This window comes from Lolium rigidum, chromosome 7 (genome assembly GCF_022539505.1).
Source record: "Lolium rigidum isolate FL_2022 chromosome 7, APGP_CSIRO_Lrig_0.1, whole genome shotgun sequence".
Taxonomy (NCBI): domain Eukaryota; kingdom Viridiplantae; phylum Streptophyta; class Magnoliopsida; order Poales; family Poaceae; genus Lolium; species Lolium rigidum.
Genome location: NC_061514.1, coordinates 91,000,494 through 91,013,658, shown reverse-complemented (window position 1 = coordinate 91,013,658; position 13,165 = coordinate 91,000,494).

Here is a 13,165-nt window from a genome sequence, read left to right as displayed (position 1 = left end):
TGACAAAAGAATGAGATGCTCCGGAATCAAACAACACTGCGGCGAGTGCGAGTTGACGGGAAACATACCCGAGTACAACATCCGGTGCTTCACGAGCTTCTTCGGCGTTCATGTGGAAGAGACGGCCGTTGCGGTTATTGGGGTTGTTGGGGGCGAACTTCTTTCCGGTGGAAACGCGGCGTTGCTTGCTGAGCGGGTGCAGCGGTGTTGCCGGCGAGCTTGGCGAGTCTCTTGGGGCACTCGTTGGAGTAGTGTCCCACCACTCCGCACTCATAGCGGGTGATAGTGGACTTGTCCTTGGTTGCGACGGGAATAGCGTTGCTTCCAGTCCTTGGAGCGGTGTTGGTGTTGTTGTTGTTGTTTGGGTTGGGAGCTCTGGGCGGAGCGCGGTTGAAGTTGTTGTTGTTGTGGTTGTAGTTGTTGTTGTGGCCTCCTGGCCTGGGGTTTCCTCCACTCCGGTTCTGATAACCGGGGCGCGAGTTCTGCATAGGTGGCTTGTTGTTGTTTCTCGGAGTGAAACCTCCGCTTGAGCTGGGACGATACTTCGGGGCATTGCTAGGCCCACTCTGGTGCATCATGCGACGTTTGCGGTTCTCGTTGGCTTGGTTCAGCTTGCCTTCCATCTGGATGGCGGAGTCAACAAGAGCTTCAAGGTCGGCGAAGGGAATGTTGACGAGAACAGTCTGCATCTCATCATGCAGTCCGTTCAGGAATCTCTCCTGCCTCTTCTCAGTGGTGTCGGTCTCATCGGGGGCGTACCTTGACAGGGTAAGGAACCTGTCGCGGTATTCTACCACCGTCATGCGACCTTGCTTCAGTTCACGGAACTCATCCCTCATCTTCTTGATAAGACCCGGGGGTACGTGGTACTTGCTGAACTTGAGCTTGAAATCTGCCCAAGTCATGAACTGACCTCCATTCATGGCACGGGTGCTAGTCCACCAGGCTCGGGCTGGTCCAGCGAGGTAATGGGTTGCAAACAGGACCATCTCGTTGGCTTCCACTCCGGCTACCTCCAAGTTGTTCTCCATGGTCTGAAGCCAGTCATCGGCATCGAGGGGTTCCTCCGTCTTGCTGAACACCGGAGGGTTGGTATTCTGAAAGTTCTTGAGCTTGGATCCGGGTGATCATGGTTTCCATGGCCTTGGTTTGCGAGGTTTTGCGGTGCGGTGATGTTGGCTTGACGTTCAGCTCTTTCGGTCTCCTGTACGCCGGCGAGGGTTTGCGGCGGTTGCATCATAGCATCGTTGTTGTTGCGATTGGGAGGGGCCATACTGAATGTACATAAGATTATAAGGTAAGAGGGAAATTCTATGGTTTATTTTGAATAAGTTCAAAAACTTGTAAAAACTTGAATGCTTTGGATGACACACACAAACATTCATTCATTCATACCACATCACATATTACAATCTAGTAGTTCCACACTCCAATGGTTTTAAGAACCATTTCACATACTACGATACAACGGTCGGGATACAACTCATGCCTACATCAGTGCTCAAGTGCAGCTACCCTCGTCCTCAACGTCGATAGGAACGACGTCATCAGGTCCCGGCTCCAGAAAAGCGTAGTCCTCCTCCTCAGTGAACTCGTCCTCCTCGAAGTCGTCATCGTCACTCAGGAAGGCTCCTCCTCCCTGAATATCGATACCGGCTTCGTCTTCTTCCATCTCCTGGATCTGCTCCTCCTGAGCCTTCACCGTGGCCTCAAGTGACGCTATCTGAGCGCGAAGGCGTGTGATGGTGGCATCCTTCTTCGCGCACCTCAGGCGAAGCTTGTTGCGGTCTCTGGACAGCATCTTGATAGCATCGCCATGGGTGGCGAGGGCGATGTGCGTCTGGTTCGCGTACACCCGAGCGTTGTCTAGATCCTGCTGTGTATGATACAGCATAAAGTCTAGGTGCTCGGCGTGGTGTCGCAGCTGCGGGTGCGGCTGCGAGTCATGGGTGCTCACGAGGCATCACGCCTCACCAGGTGAGCGAAGCGGGACGCAAGCAGGCGTACCACATTCTGTCCGCAGAGGCGTGCCAATGCCTCCTGAAGAGCTCTCGCCAGTCCGTCGAGCCAGTTGCTCTCACGGAACGAAAACAGAATCCTCTCCTGGTTGGGGGACTCCATCGTGCCTCGCAGATCTGCAGTGATGATCCACTGGAGTTCTCCACCGGGCTGATCGTTCACCTGAATTCCGTGGAACTCAGGGTGAAGTCGCCCAAGGAAAGCTGCGACAGCGGTGAGGTCATGCTCGAAAACGAGACTCCCACCGTTCCCGAGCTGATAGAACTTCGCGTTGATGGGTTCATTGGGCTCCATCTGAAAGCGAAAAGGTTGAGTAAGTTAGAGAGTGAACAAGTGTGGCAAAATTTTAAGTAGATTCAATTAAGAAGAGCACATTATTCATCAAATTTCGAAATAGTCTCAAAGGCAAGAATGCGAGTAAATTTTCATAAATATTCACTTCATTTGATTTCAAAGTTAAGTTTTCATGAACGTCCATTCTAACTAGGGTCTTCTAAGGTCAAACAATGGCTACGATACCAACTTGTCAACACCCGGATTTTTAAGTCCGGATGCCTATTATGTCATTCATCGCAATCCCGGGATAATGTTGTTGCGAGGCATAATAGTCGAATATCACAGTCATTATTTATTACAAGCCATAATGTCATACAATCTTGAATCACATGATTCATATTACACAAATAGTTGATCTCTCAATCAACAACATACATAAGTTCATACATAGCGGAAGCGTAATAGTAACGGGACTCTCTAGTCCACAGGCCAACATTTGACGTCAGAAACCCCTAGTTGTCGTAGGCGTCCTGCTGGTCATCCTCGTGATAGTTCTGTTCCTCCTCGTACTCTGGCCATTTGAATAGCCAGGGACAAAGCCGTAAGTACTTCAAGTACTTGCAAACTAATACTATTGTAAAATGCCCATTAAAGAAACTAAGCTCTAATTTAACTTGCATAAGCCAAATTTTAGTTCACAAGCTTGGATCATGTACTAACTAACTTAAGTGGGAACATTAGTGTCATTCCCACATCATTGGTTCAATACCCAAAGAGTCACCAAGTCACCATTCACATTTACTAAAGCTTTCAAAAATCGACACCGGAAGCTGTATGGCCCTTCCAACCGTCCGTAGCAGTGGACACGGCTATTCGAATAGATTTACACTCTGCGAGAGGTTGCACACTTGTGCCACAACATTTGATTTCATCCGTCGGAATAACTCCGAGTCACCGTAACACGGTACGCGGATCATCAACCATAACCTTTCACTTACACATCCTAGTATGAGCACCTCTCCCCATGAGCTTGGCCTCCCGGTGAAAACCAAGCTGTTAACACTGGGAGCTGCACGGGGCTTGGCCGTACAATTTCACCTCAATTCACATCCTTTCTCAACAACGGAGGCAGCCTCGGCATAACCCCTATGATGTGTGTTCGGAGGGAACTCATACTAAAATCTATAAACTTCCAGTTAAGCCCTACCCATAATCAGGTATTGTGGGGGTACTCAAAAATTGGAAAGGTATCGCATTCAAACCAATATCGGGTTTTTATCAAAAATCACCATCTTCTCTTGTTCACATTCAACTTCAAACTCTTCAATGGAATGCTTCATCATTCCAAGGTTTCAAATTCAACCATTCACATGCTCCCATCTAATATAGTCAAATTTTAGTATTTTAGCACTAGCACTAATCATGAGGGGTGCTACTTTGCTTTGCTATCTCTACTCATCTAGTAATCTTGTTCTCTATACCAATTTTAGTTCATCCTTGGAAAACACAACAAGTATAACTTGTATGGTGTACACATAAGATAGGCTTGTATAAAGAAAGGTAAGAATCATGGTGCCTTGCTCAAGGAGAGCTTTGCACTTTGCAAGAGTATTATCTTGCCTTGGTAGTTCTCTAGGTTTTCTCCTTCTTCTTCGGGGTAGAATTCTCCTTCCTCTTGATAATCTCCGGTGCTAGCGTCTAAATTTGGAATACGAAGTATAATCACCAAACAAGCTCAAAGGCTATACTAAACACATCATTACTTCACACAAACTATACTAAGCACACACATAAAATAAATAGGTGCATTGGTGGGATGACTTGAGGAAAATATTTTCCTCTCATTCATATGTGACAATTAACTTTCATATGATGCTTGAGGATTTGTTTCCTCTCATTGATATCTTCTTAAGATTTAATTTCTCACCCATAATCATGCATGAATTCATATTGACCTAAGTCAAACATTCATCATCATTATTGGAGAAAATGATTTAAATGAGGTAGACCACCTCATACTATTTAAATAACACTACATTTGATTTAAATCTCAAGTAATTCATATAAGAGAGTTGGGACCAGGGGTCCAAACATCACATGAATTCATTTGAGACAAAGATTTAAATGAAGTAAAAATACTTCATAAGATTTACATAATAGTTTTGGACAATATCACTTACTAAACTAGCCATATTGTCCATTAATTAAACTAGGGCATGATCATGCAAAGTGACCACACCATTTTCTTGCAGAAACAATTAGTGGAAGTGAAATGTGAGCTATAGGAGTTGGAATTAACTTAATATCTATTTTGGTTGATTTTTAAGAATTAATTGAATGTGCAAAAGTCTCTGGCTTGATCTTTTTGTCACATTATTTCTACAACAGATCTCAAGGTGAGACCAGTGGCAAATTGTAGAACTTTTCCTTAGCTTTCTAACAATATAAAGTTTGTTAAATTTGGCCAAGCCAAACAGATTCTATTGATTTTCAAAGTTGGAACCAGTATTGAAATTAAATGGATTTGGATAATTCGAATTTGAATTCTTGGGCTACGCGGGAAAGCTAAGCGGGCCCAAACGTTTAAAAACGGCCCAAGGCCAGCCCACCACGCATCCGTGCACGCGCGGGCCGCCGACAATGGGCTCCACCCGTCAGCGACTCTTAAAAGCCGAATCGGTATGGACTAGCGTGGGGCGTTGGATTAGAACGCGATCTAACGGCTGCAGGTGCGTCGTCGTCGACGGCGAGAGAAGCTCGCCGGCGGCGCAGGTAGGGGGTCGGAGGGCTTACGGTGGCTCCAGCTAGGGTTGGCGGTGTGCTCGACGAGGTTGTAGACGACGGCGAGGCAGCCTGTAGCGGCGGCGTCGTCGGGGCGGCCTCCTTCTCCGGCGATTGCTGCGGGGCTTCCGCGGCAGTGAGGCGTCGATTGGGCGGCGGCGGTGGCTAATCGATCATGGCGAGGTGCTGGGGAGGTCGAGGAAGAAGAGGGGAGGGTGGTGGTGTGAAGAGATGGTCGAGGCGAGGCCTCCTTTTATAGGCGCGATGGTGGCCGGGGTGCTGCGGCGAGGTCGACCAGGGCGCGGCTTCTCCGGGGGTCTAGGGAGCTAGGCAGCGACGCGGTCGTGTTCACCGCGTCACCGCGGTCCTTGGAGCGTCAACGGCGTGGTTAATGGCGGCGTACGGTGGTCGGGCGGGCGAGTGTACTGTCGCGGCCGTGGCGGGCGCGTTCGTCCTCTCCGGCGGCCGTGGTCGCCAAGGCATGGCGTCAGCGTGTCCGGCGAGCTCCGCGTGGCGAGAGGAGTACCACGGCGCGCGGGCTTGGTCGGGGTACGGCGGTGTACGGCGAACGCCGCGTGGCTGTGCCGCGCGTGTCCGTGCACGGCGACGTCACCATGCCGCTCGCGGCGCGCCGAGGGACGTCGTGGGCGCGCGTCGTCCGGGCGTGTCGTCGTCCTCGCGATCCGGGGCTTGTGCTGGCGATCTTCGGGATCCTTGGCGAGCTCCTGGACATGGTGGTGAGGCCGATCGTGGAGGGAAAGAGAGGGGAGGTGTCGAGGTGCGACGTGGCCGGCATGGCCATGTCTACGCCATGGCTGCCCTCTCCTGGTGGTTTCTTGGCATGGGCTTGGTGTAGGGATGTCCTCTGGTCATGGCTAGGGTGTGTGAGGGTCAAGGGATGGCCTGGTTTGATCACAATTTGAAAATTGTGGGATCTTCCAAATGTTTCAAAGTCTCCTCTTTGCTTGCTTCTAACTTTTGATGCAAGATGAATTTGGGGTGATGGTCTTTACAGAAGTTGTTCACCTTGTTGAGTACTTGGATGACATGCAAAGATTTGGATTTGTTTAGTTTAGAAATTTTGAAATAGAGAGGCTCAAAGTGGTGACCAGAATATAAAAGTCAGAAATGACCATTATCATATGTGATCCTATTTTCACATTTGAATTTGGTTTAAAAGTTATATCCTTGATTCTCCAAGTTGTAATTACTCATTAATATCATAACACAACTATTGGTGAAGATCAAATGGGTCTAGGATCAAATTTACAAAAATGATATAAACCATATGTTAGGGTTTTTAGGGTTTTAATAATATTTGATTTCTTTCTCTTTTTGGTGAATTTGGTTTATGATGATCACTTGATCACTTTAGGGTTTTGGAGTTCATCACATACACTAAGTAACAAACATCATGGCATAACACTCAAAATGCACAAGTCCTATGCAGGGTACTATATGCAAAGTAAAAGTTTTTGTTGGTTCTGAATTTTGGATACTTGGAAATGTTCTTCTTCCTTTATTTAAATTTTGGGATGTTACAGCGACGCTCACCATGGGGCAAAGTCCACATCAACCGATCGAAAATTGCCTGATGCGCAGCTGCAGCTCGCGCTAGTTACAAAACATTCACATAATACAGCGGAGTACATCAGAACAGAAAACGGACACCTTTATACCAGAAAAAACATCAAAAGGGGAAAACACAGGTTGGGACAAAATGCACGAATCAAAGTGGGAAAATCAAGAAATCAAGACTCGCCCACGCCGCCGGCTGGTGCCTGGTGGTATCCTCCATCCTCTCCTCTAGCGCTGCTAGCTCTGCCTTGCCTCTTTCCCGTGGAAGCCAGCCACACACGGGACGCTCTCATCTCATCCAAGCTCACGCCGCAGTCGCGCCTCCGTCGCGCCTCCGTCCAGGGCTCACTGATGATGCCACGGGCTCGAGCAACCGGCAACTTCTACAGAGCAGAAAGGCTGAGGGAGGTGTGCTGGCGGCGGGGGCCTGTACGACGGCGGTCGTCGAGGGCCTGCCCGGAGCGGGAGGCGCGCAGGAGGGGCGCTGGCGACGGCTGCCTAGCTGGAGGGGCGCTGGAGGTCGGCGAGGGCCTGCGGCGGGAGTCTGGTCGACAGCGGGAGGCGGGCCAGGCCCCCGACGGCGGGAGGCGGGCAGGAGAAGCGCTTGCGGCGGGGGCCTGGCCGGAGGGGCGCTGCGCGCGGTTTGTGTTGTTTTCGGCAGAGGAGCCAAAACAAAAACAAACAAAAAAACGAAACGAACCGGTACAATGTCAACCTGTTGTATTATGCGATTTGGTGGGAGGGTAAATTCGTCCAATAGAAAGTTGGACGAAAATTTTGGCAGAAACCTTAGCTCCTTTATTATTAGGTATAGATTATGGCATTTATTGGACTAACCTATTAACAAGATGCCACAGTGCCAGTTTCTGTTTATTATGTATGTTTATTGCAGAAAAGGCCCAAAAACCAAAGTGCTCGGAAAAATCCAGAAAAATCACGAAAATTCTATTTCGCCGGAAGACTCACGAAGCCAGAAGGGCCAGGCCAGAGGAGGCCCAGGGCCTCCTCCCCACAAGCCGGCGCGGCCTGGAGGGTGGTCACCCCACCCTATTGTGTGGAGCCACCGCAGCCCTTCCGAGGCCGCCTCTTCACCTATATTATCCCTCGAGACCTAAAAACTCGACACCGATTGACGAAACTCCAGAAAGACTCCAGGGACGCCGCCACCATCGCGAAACTCCAATTCGGGGGACAGAATTCTCTGTTCTGGCACCCTGCCGGGACGGGGAATTGCCCCCGGAGTCATCTCCATCGACACCACCGCCATCTTCATCGCCATCGCTGTCTCCTATGATGAGCAGGGAGTAGTTCTCCACCAAGGCTAAGGGTTGTACCGGTAGCTATGTTGTTCATCTCTCTCTCCTATGTACTTCAATACAATGATCTCATGAGCTGCCTTACATGATTGAGATCCATATGATGAGTTTGTAATCTAGATGTCGTTATGCTATTCAAGTGGATTTTACTTATGTGATCTCCGGAGACTCCTTGTCCCACGTTTGTAAAGGTGACAGTGTGTGCACCGTGTGGGTCTCTTAGGCTATATTTCACAGAATACTTATTCACTGAGTTATGATTTGAGTTGGATGTCTCTATGAAATTGTGGTGTGTTAGTACCTCCTATGAATGCTCACAGTGACAGCGTGGGGTGTTTATTAGTACTTGGGAATACATCTTTAAGGTTTGCCTACATGATGAATTAGTGTTCGTTATCTTGCCAAAGAGTAATTCAGAATAGCATAGTGAAGTGCTTATATTTATATCCAATTATGATTGCAATGTTGAGAGTGTCCACTAGTGAAAGTATGATCCCTAGGCGTTGTTTCTAAGCATCGAAACTCCGTTTATTTACTGTTCTGTTGCATGTTTACTCGCTGCCATATTTTATTCAGATTTCTATTACCACTCATATCCATCCATATTACTTGTATTTCACTATCTCTTCGCCGAACTAGTGCACCTATACATCTGACAAGTGTATTAGGTGTGTTGGGGACACAAGAGACTTCTTGTATCGTGATTGCAGGGTTGCTTGAGAGGGATATCTTTGACCTCTTCCTCCCTGAGTTCGATAAACCTTGGGTGATCCACTTAAGGGAAACTTGCTGCTGTTCTACAAACCTCTGCTCTTGGAGGCCCAACACTGTCTACAAGAATAGAAGCACCCGTAGACATCAATACCCGGTATAATGAATTCCATAACTCATGGTTCCCTTTAGATAGCGCATCACTCTCTCAAGAGCATGCCAATGATCATCTCCCGGGTTGGCCACAAACCGGCTAAGTTTGCACACAGCAAACGAGATATCAGGCCTCGTAGCGCAAGCTAAATACATGAGTGAACCAATGATTTGAGAGTACCTCAATTGATCTCTAGTTGCCTTTTCATTCTTTCGAAGCAAGACACTAGGATCATAAGGTGTGAGAGAAGATTTGCAATCTGCATAGCCAAATTTTTTCAACACCTTCTCAACATAATGAGATTGCACAAGAGTAATCCCATCATTCTCATCTCTCAATAGCTTGATGTTCAATATAACATCAGCTTCTCCAAGATCTTTCATCTCGAAACATTGAGATAAGAAGGTTTTTACCTCCTCAATCACTTTGAGACTTGTCCCCAAAATTAGTATGTCATCCACATACAAGCATAGGACAACGCCCTCACCCCCACCATGGCGGTAGTACACACATTTATCAGCTTCATTGACAACAAAGCCCACGGATGTCAAAGTTCTTTCAAACTTCTCATGCCATTGTTTGGGTGCTTGTTTGAGACCATACAAAGATTTCTTTAATTTACACACCTTTCTTTCTTGACCTTCTAGTACAAAACCATCAGGCTGTTCCATGTAAATTTCCTCGTCCAACTCTCCATTTAGGAAAGCCGTCTTAACGTCCATTTGATGAACGAGAAGACCGTGTGAGGCAGCCAATGACAGTAGTACTCGAATGGTGGTCAATCTTGCCACAGGTGAGTAAGTATCGAAGAAATCTTCGCCTTCCTTTTGGGTATAGCCTTTGGCTACAAGCCGAGCTTTGTACTTTTCAATTGTACCATCATCTCGAAGCTTCTTCTTAAATACCCATTTACATCCTACAGGTTTGCACCCATAAGGATGCTCAGTTAACTCCCACGTTCCATTAGCCAAGATGGAATCCATCTCGCTTTGAACCGCTTCCTTCCAGTAGTCCGCATCGGGAGATGCAAGAGCTTCGAAATGGTAGTAGGAGTATCATCCACAAGATACACAATGAAATCATTACCAAAAGACTTTGCAGTCCTTTGTCTCTTACTCCTTGTGGGAGCTTCATTGTTATCTTCATCAGAATCTGAACTCTCATCATCAGATTCCTCATCAGACTCCATAGGAGTTTCATATATTGGATCAGATTCCCAACTAGACATGCCATGCATATCTCTCATAGGAAATATATCCTCAAAGAATGTAGCATCTCTTGATTCAAAGATGGTGCCAACATTCATGTCGTCCACTCCAGATTTCACCACAAGAAATCTATAAGCAATGCTATGGGCAGCATAGCCAAGAAAGACACAGTCCACGGTTTTTGGTCCAAGCTTTCGCTTTTTGGTGATTGGAAAATTCACTTTTGCCAAACAGCCCCAAGTTCGTAAGTAGGAGAGTATTGGTCTTTTCTTTTCCCATTCCTCATAAGGGGTAATCTCTTTATTCTTGATTGGAACACGGTTTAGGACATGACACGAAGTCAATATAGCCTCCCCCCACCATTCCTTGGATAAACCCGACACATCTAACATGGCGTTAACCAAATCTGTTAGAGTACGGTTTTTCCTTTCCGCAATCCCATTGGATTGTGGGGAATTGGGAGGCGTCCTCTCATGGATTATACCATGTTCCGCACGGAATAAATTGAACTCATTAGAAAAGTACTCTCCACCACGATCGGACCGAACCCTTTTTATCTTTCTTTCAAGTTGATTCTCAACTTCAGCCTTATAGATTTTAAAGAAATCAAGAGCCTCATCTTTAGTTTTCAGTAGATACACATAACAGTACCTAGTGGAATCATCAATCAAAGTCATGAAATATTTATTTCCACCTTTTGTCAACTCACCATTCATCTCACATAGATCTGAATGTATGAGCTCTAATGGTGCCAAGTTTCTTTCCTTCGCAGGCTTGTGAGGCTTGCGAGGCTACTTTGCTTGCACACAAGCATGACACTTAGAGCCTTTGACAGAGGTGAATTTCGGAATTAAACTCATATCAGCAAGCCGCGTCATACAACCGAAATTAACATGACAAAGTCGTGAATGCCAAACATTAGTTTCATTAACACTAGTGCTTACATGGTTCACAACATTATCACAGAAGTCTTCTAGAGAGAAGAGAAATAATCCCTCACATTCATATCCCTTTCCAACAAAAGTTCCATACTTAGATAGTACAACTTTATTGGACTCAAACACCAACTTAAACCCATCTTTCATAAGACGGGAGCCACTAACGAGATTCTTCTTGATAGAAGGGACATGTAGCACGTTCTTCAGTTGCACGATCTTTCCCGAAGTAAACTTCAGATCTACCGTGCCAACACCACGAACAGTAGCATGTAACCCATTCCCCATCATTACTGAGGAACCTCGGGCCTAATAAGAGGTAAACATGGAGATGTCAGCACACACATGAACATTGGCACCTGTATCAACCCACCATTCTGTGGGCTGAAACACCGAAAGAACAGTAGGTAACATATTACCATACCCTGTAGTTCCTTCCTCTGTGTTTCCAATGACCATGCTGACGGAATTTGAGTTCTGTCTAGCCTGACATTTCTTTCCTTTGCGTTGTGGACAACGATTAGCCCAATGGCCAGTCTCGCCACACACCCAGCAAGGATCTTTCTTCTCCGTTTTCCCCTTCTTCTTGAAGTTGGTAGTTGATACGTCCCAAACGTATCTATAATTTCTTATGTTCCATGCTACTTTTATGATGATACTCACATGTTTTATACACATTATATGTCATTATTATGCATTTTCCGGCACTAACCTATTGACGAGATGCCGAAGAGCCGCTTGTCGTTTTCTGCTGTTTTTGGTTTCAGAAATCCTAGTAAGGAAATATTCTCGGAATTGGACGAAATCAACGCCCAGGGTCCTATTTTTCCACGAAGCTTCCAGAAGACCGGAGAGGAAACGAAGTGGGGCCACGAGGCGACGCCACACTAGGGCGGCGCGGCCCAGGCCCTGGCCGCGCGGCCCTGTTGTGTGGGTCCCTCGTGACGCCCCTTGACCTGCCCTTCCGCCTACTTAAAGCCTTCGTCGCGAAACCCCCAGTACCGAGAGCCACGATACGGAAAACCTTACAGAGACGCCGCCGCCAATCCCATCTCGGGGGATTCAGGAGATCGCCTCCGGCACCCTGCCGGAGAGGGGAATCATCTCCCGGAGGTCTCTTCATCGCCATGATCGCCTCCGGATCGATGTGTGAGTAGTTCACCCCTGGACTATGGGTCCATAGCAGTAGTAGATGGTTGTCTTCTCCTCATTGTGCTATCATGCTAGATCTTGTGAGCTGCCTATCATGATCAAGATCATCTATTTGTAATGCTACATGTTGTGTTTGTTGGGACCCGCTGAATATTGAATACTATGTCAAGTTGATTATCAATCTACCATATATGTTATTTATGTTCTTGCATGCTCTCCGTTGCTAGTAGAGGCTCTGGCCAAGTTGATACTTGTGACTCCAAGAGGGAGTATTTATGCTCGATAGTGGGTTCATGCCTCCATTAAATCTGGGACGAGTGACGTAAAGTTCTAAGGTTGTTGATGTGCTCGTTGCCACTAGGGATAAAACATCGATGCTTTGTCTAAGGATATTTGTGTTGATTACATTACGTACCATACTTAATGCAATTGTCTCGTTGTTTGCAACTTAATACCGGAAGGGGTTCGGATGATAACCTCGAAGGTGGACTTTTTAGGCATAGATGCATGTCTGGATAGCGGTCTATGTACTTTGTCGTAATGCCCTGATTAAATCTCATAGTACTCATCATGATATATGTATGTGCATTGTTATGCCTTCTTTATTTGTCAATTGCCCAACCGTAATTTGTTCACCCAACATCTGTTTATCTTATGGGAGAGACACCACTAGTGAACTGTGGACCCCGGTCCTATTCTTTACATCTGAAATACAATCTACCGCAATTGTTCTTTACTGTTCTTCGCAAACAATCATCATCATCCACACTATACATCTAATCCTTTGTTTACAGCAAGCCGGTGAGATTGACAACCTCATCGTTACGTTGGGGCAAAGTACTTTGATTGTGTTGTGCAGGTTCCACGTTGGCGCCGGAATCCCTGGTGTTGCGCCGCACTACACTCCGCCACCAACAACCTTCACGTGCTTCTTGACTCCTACTGGTTCGACAACCTTGGTTTCTTACTGAGGGAAACTTGCTGCTGTACGCATCACACCTTCCACTTGGGGTTCCCAACGGGCGTGTGCTTTAC